This window comes from Chionomys nivalis, chromosome 17 (genome assembly GCF_950005125.1).
Source record: "Chionomys nivalis chromosome 17, mChiNiv1.1, whole genome shotgun sequence".
NCBI classification, from domain to species: Eukaryota; Metazoa; Chordata; class Mammalia; order Rodentia; family Cricetidae; genus Chionomys; species Chionomys nivalis.
The window spans coordinates 19,525,326-19,531,325 of record NC_080102.1 but is presented as its reverse complement, the minus strand read 5'-3'; positions in this window follow the sequence as shown (position 1 = coordinate 19,531,325).

Sequence of the window (6,000 nt, the reverse complement as noted above, 5' to 3'; positions counted from 1 at the left end):
TAGGAGGCCTCAGGTTCTTTCCCTACTACCAACCACCACAACAAAAATGCCAGGTTTTTGAATCAATTAACAATTTGATATGGGTGGAAGGCAACGGAATAGAGAGGTTACTGTGCCTCCAGTGACTAGCTGTGGCTAACAGAGCAGAGAGATCTTTCGATAAGGTTGGTAGTGTCAACTGCCACAAGCTGTTTGACAATGGGCTCCCATAGTAATTTCATGGTGCCAAAGCCTCGTGAATTACGTGCAATAAAAAAAAAATTACTAAAAAAAATAGCCTGGCCATTCTCCAAAAAGTTCCACATGGATTTTCCGTATGACTCAACCACACCACTGCAGACACACATCCAGGAGAACGGAAAATACACATCCAAGTCCTGAGGAGATGGCTCAGCTGGTAAGTGCCTGCCATCCACCTTACCATGCAGGATCCGAGTTCATATCCCAGCACTCATAGAAGAGTAAAGGTGACTCTGTCTGTGTAATCTTAGCTCTGGGGTAGGCAGAGACTGCTGGGTTCCTAGCGCTTGCTGGTCAGCCAGTCTAGCCAATTTGTGATCACTGAGTTCAAAGAAGAAACTGTTAAAAACATAAGGTGGAAAGTCAATAAGAATGTCAACCAACATCAAACTGTGGTCTCCATATGTACATGCATGCATGTGTACACACAATCACATGCACATATATGCTACACACACACTCACACGCAAAGTACATCTACACAAAAACTATGTGTGAGGGACTGGATTGATGGCTGCGATTCTGAGCACTCGCTCCTCTTGCAGAGGACCCAAGGTTGGACTCCCAGGACACACATCATCTACAGCTTCCGTTCTAGGGGTGCCAACGTCCTCTGGCCTCTGTGGGCACTTGCATGCATGTTGTACACAAACAGACAAGCAGGCAAACATACAAACATATAAATAGGAATAAAGTATATTATATATACTATACTTTACTTATATATACACCTTACTATAGCATGAACAAACTCTGGAAACATCACGCTAAGCGGAAGCAGCCACACGGTGTACGATTCACCGATACAGCGTCTGAATGGGAAATTAGAGTGACAGAAAGAAGACTCATGGTTGCCTAGGTCTAGGGGCTGGGAGGTTGGCTGCGGTGTGATTACAAGTAGGCAGAGGATCAGGAGGAAAAGTGATGGACATAGTCTAGAATTGGTTATGGTGTGGCTATTCAATGCTGTACACATGAAAAAGGAATTGAATCGTGGGTTTTAAAGGGGTGGACTTTATAGGATGTGAATTATGAAGCTTACATAAAAGAAAAATACAATTTACCACAAAACAGGAGCTACTCAGTGTGTTGTGTTGCTTTCCCAGCCCCCAGCTTATATTTCGTTTTCTTTGCATAACTTCACTTCTTAGGAAGTTCTTCCATAAGGACCACATCAGATGCCCAAGTGGTTAAGCCATTTATTGTCCAAACTGGAGTGCATTTGAGAAGGAGAGGTGGGGGAAAGGCTGGGCAAATACCATAGGATTGGCTGCTATAGGACTTTGGTGGTATGAAGAACTGCCCCCAGTTCCATGCTTCTTGCCTCTTTGCTTCTCAGGTCCAGCATGTGGTGGCTTATTATCCCAGATGGCCCCTGGGACAGCATGGTCCCTTGACTTCCTTAAATCTGCTCATATTCTGTTAAGTAGTCTTTTCCTTTTTTTTTTTTTGTTTTTTGTTTTTTCGAGACAGGGTTTCTCTGTAGCTTTGGTGCCAGTCCCGGTACTAGCTCTTGTAGACCAGGCTGGCCTCGAACTCCCAGAGATCCGCCTCCCTCTGTCTCTCGAGTGCTGGGATTAAAGGCGTGCACCACCACTGCCCGGCAAATAGTCTCTTCCTTAAGCTTCCTCCGTGACCGACCCTGTTTGAGACAGCCATCTGTTTCCTGTTAGTAGCGTACTGACACCAACTTCAAATAGACAGCCCAAGAGATGCGTTGGAAGAGAGGGTGCAGCCACAGAGTGTCTCAGCCAGATCGCTTCCAAAGAGCCATCGCACCAGCTTGTCCTGGTGTCAGTTACGCCAAGTCCTGACAACAAGGTACTCCACTGAGTTTCAGGGGACGTCTTTGCCATAACCTCACACCAAGAGCAAGACTGCTGAGGCCCGGTAGCACACACTTTCTATCTTGCCATTGTAAGCGTTCCTTACGGTCCTACTTTGAGCATGCAGTGCAATTTATAACTTTCAGTATGGGAAAACATATTCGTTTGGTTTCCTTGTTTAGAATCTGCTGTACTCCCAGAAACTGAACAGTCCTGTACTTCATCAACTCTGCAGAATTCTCAGTCACACTTTATTCTCCGAGACAGGGTTTCCTAGCAGGTATGGAGCTAGTCCTGGAACTCACTCTGTAGACCAGGCTAGCCTCGAATTTAAAGAGATCCGCCTGCCTCGGCCTCCTAAAAGCTGGGATTAAAGGCATACGCCACCACCTCTTGGCCTCAGTCAAATTTTATTAGAATATTCACTCCTATGATGTCTTCCTTGTCTCCTATTTTCTTTCCCTTCAATTTTCTATTTACTTCTGAATATCTTCTTTCCGCTCCAAAACTCTCTTTTTCGTTGTGTTATCTTTGTGTCTTATCAGTCTGCAGAATTCAGTATAAATTCAGCTAAGCTCAATGTCTGCATTCTCCATTTCTAAACTTGCTGGTCGATTTTTTTTTTCATAATGTGTGCTGGTTTGAAAGAAAATGGCCCCAAGGAGAGTGGCACTATTAGGAGGTGTGGCTTTGTTGGAGTAGGTGTGGTCTTGTTGGAGGAAGTGTGTCACTATGGAGATGGGCTTTGAGGGTTCATATATGCTCAAGCCACATCCAGTGTCTTAGTCCACTTCCTGTGGCTTGTCAATCAAGCAACAGAAGCCCTAACTAAGACATAATACATGCCTTTTTTCATAGTACCTTAAACTTTTGCTTCCTTGATAGCTGAATCATCTAGCATTTTAATTTATCCATTTACTTAAGTGTAGGGGGTGGGTAGTGGACATTTCATTGCATGTATTGGTCACTTTTTTGAATTGGTTCTCTCCTGTGTGGGCCCTGGGAATTGAACTCAGGTTGCCAGGCTGGTTGGCAAGTGCCTATACCTAATGGGCCATCTCCCCAGCCCAGGTGAACCATCTTAAACCCCCTTTCAAATTGTTGCACTATTTCCAGGTCCCATAGACTCACTTTTTGCTTCTGTGTTTAATAATTTTGAATTGTGAACTCATTCCAGGGGGGTTGTCTGAAGGACTCTTAGGAGGACTTGAACACATGTGAATGCCTTTTGTCTTAATTAGGGTTTCTATTGCCGGGAAGAGACACCATGACCACAGCAACTCTTGTAAAGGAAACCATTCATTTGGGGCGGCTTACATTTCCAGAGGTTTAGTTCATTATCATCATGGTGGTGTGCAGGCAGACGTGGTGCTGAAGAAGTAACAGAGTGTCCTACATCTTGACTTGATGGCAACAGGAAGTGGTCTGTTTCACTGGGTGTAGTGTGAACACAGGAGACCTCAAAGCCCACCCCCACAGTGACACACTTCCTCCAACAGGCCACACTTCCTCTAACAAGGACACACCTCCCCTTAGTGTCACTCTCTTTGGAGGCCATTTTCTTTCAGATAACCACACCTTTCAAGTTTGTTGTTGTTGTTATTTTTTTCATTTTGCTTGTTTTTTCTTTTTATTTTGGGTGATAGAGTCTCAAATATCTCCAGCTGGCCTTGATCCCACAATAGAGTTAAAGACGACCTTGAACTTCTGATCTTTCTGCCTTCCCGTTTTGCCCAGTCTAGTGGCTCTCGAGGACTGAACCAAGGATCCTGTACTGCCAGGCAATCATTCTACCCACTGAGCTTTAGCCCAAGCCCCAGAGCTGTTTCTCATTTGCTTTTACTGGTTTGCCAAGGGCTCCAGCAGGCTGGAGCCTGGCAAACACGTCGCTGACAGATTTTGCATTTTACCCTTCTTCCTATTTCCTACCTTGCTAAAATTACATTCCTAAAGCCGCCAGGTCTATTCCCTTATTTGGCCACTTCCTCCTCCCAGGCTGACCACCAAGGTCCAGTAATCAAAGTACTGAAGTCCTGCAATCAAAAGGACCCCGTTGGCTACCCTGATTAGCATGCCCAATCAAAATTAACCAACTAGTCCTAATGGGTTTCCCCCTTTCCTTTTATAAACAGCCATTTGCCTAGGTACCACATCTGCCTCCTTTGTCCCCGAGGGGAAATGTCCCTTCCTCCTCTCCCTCGCTCCTTTCCCCTTCTCCCTCATCCTCTTTCTTCTGTCTTGTCTCTTATTCCCTGACCTCTGTTCCTCTGGAACAAATAAATCTTAGTGCTGAGAACTTAGTCTTAGGGTGTCTTGTACTGACTCTGATCCTTTCAGTTTGACTACACTTACTTTAGGCCAGTAACACATTTTCACATTCATTTAAATCTTGGTTATTTTGGGTCCCTGCAAGATGAGGCAAGTTTAGAACTCAAATACAGCTGTAGTGAGGCTTCTGGCTGCAGATTCTCATTCGATGCTTTGGGTCTCAACTCAGTCAAACCATCAGGTGTCTGCATTAGCTTCCTGCTTTGGAGCCACAAACTGGTGTGGTCCCTGTCCTCAAAACTGTGTGGTCGTGGTGCTCTGGATCAACGGCATGTCCCTGCCTCTCATGGGAGCAAGATTCCTTTTCTGGTTCTTGGGTGGGTGAGCACCCAGACCATGGACTCTTTCCTGGGCCCCAGTTCTCATGGGGACATGTGCCTTCATCGACTTGTGGCGGTCAGGTGACAATTTTTGGGAGTTGGTTCTCTCCTTCCATCATGTGGGCCCTAGGGATCAGGCTCACACTCCCAGCCTTGATGGCAGGTTTACCTGCTGAGCCCTCCGGCCCTGCCTGATTTTCCACTTTAAAATGAACAGAGTTACTGCTAATAGATTTGAAATAATTGCATGTTTCTCGGTATATAAATATAATGTTCCCAAAAGAATGTGCATGTCATGCCTTGTGGTCACTCCTCTAGCAAGCTCCGTGTCTCCTTCACAGTTATCACTTCTCAAGGAGCTCACAGGGAGCATACAAGAGCCACGCCCTGGAAGACTGCCAGAGAGGAGGGGTCAGTCTCCTTTCTTTATTTTGTAGCAGGAGTCTAGGCTCATTGAGAACGTCATTCTCAATCCTCAGGCAAGCAGCTAGATCAGTAGTTATCATGAGAATATTCGGATATATCTAGACCAAAGAATCGCTATAAATGTGACCTATCACAAATCAGAAACGTAGCTGGGCGGTGGCGGCGCACGCCTGCAATCCCAGTACTCCGAAGGCAGAGGCGCTTAGCTGGAGTGTAAGGTTCTCTTTCATGAACGCTGTATATAGTAACATCATATTGCAGTGTCAAAGGGTTGGTCACGCCTGAAAGCAAACGAAGCTGATGCCCCCATGGGGGAATATGTGGATCTCTGTGAGTTCAAGGCCAGCCTGGTCTACAAGAGCTAGTTCCAGGACAGGCACCAAAGCTACAGAGAAACCCTGTCTCAAAAAAAAAAAAAAAAAAAAAAAAGAAAAGAAAACATCAGAAATGTACTTAAACATTACAAGGGTTTTTTTGTTTTTGTTTTTGTTTGTGTGTGTATGAGTCTTTTTTAATAACTGGAGTGTAAGGTTCTCTTTCATGAACATTGTATATAATAACATCAAATTGCAGTGTCAAAGGGTTGGTCACGCCTGAAAGCAAACGAAGCTGATGCCCCCATGGGGGAAGATGTGGCTTGGCACACAGTAGGTGCTCAAGAAATATAAAAGGATACAAAGGGGACTCTTCTCACCCCACCACAGTGCAGATGCCCGTCCTAGGGACTGAGAACCTTCCGACACTGTCTCTTTTCTTTGTCAAATCCCAGAAAAGGGCCGATTCTTCCCATAGCTCCCTGTGAGCCAGCTCCACCCACTTTGCTCCCGTGCTGAGAACAAGCAAACTGGCTTGCAAGGGAT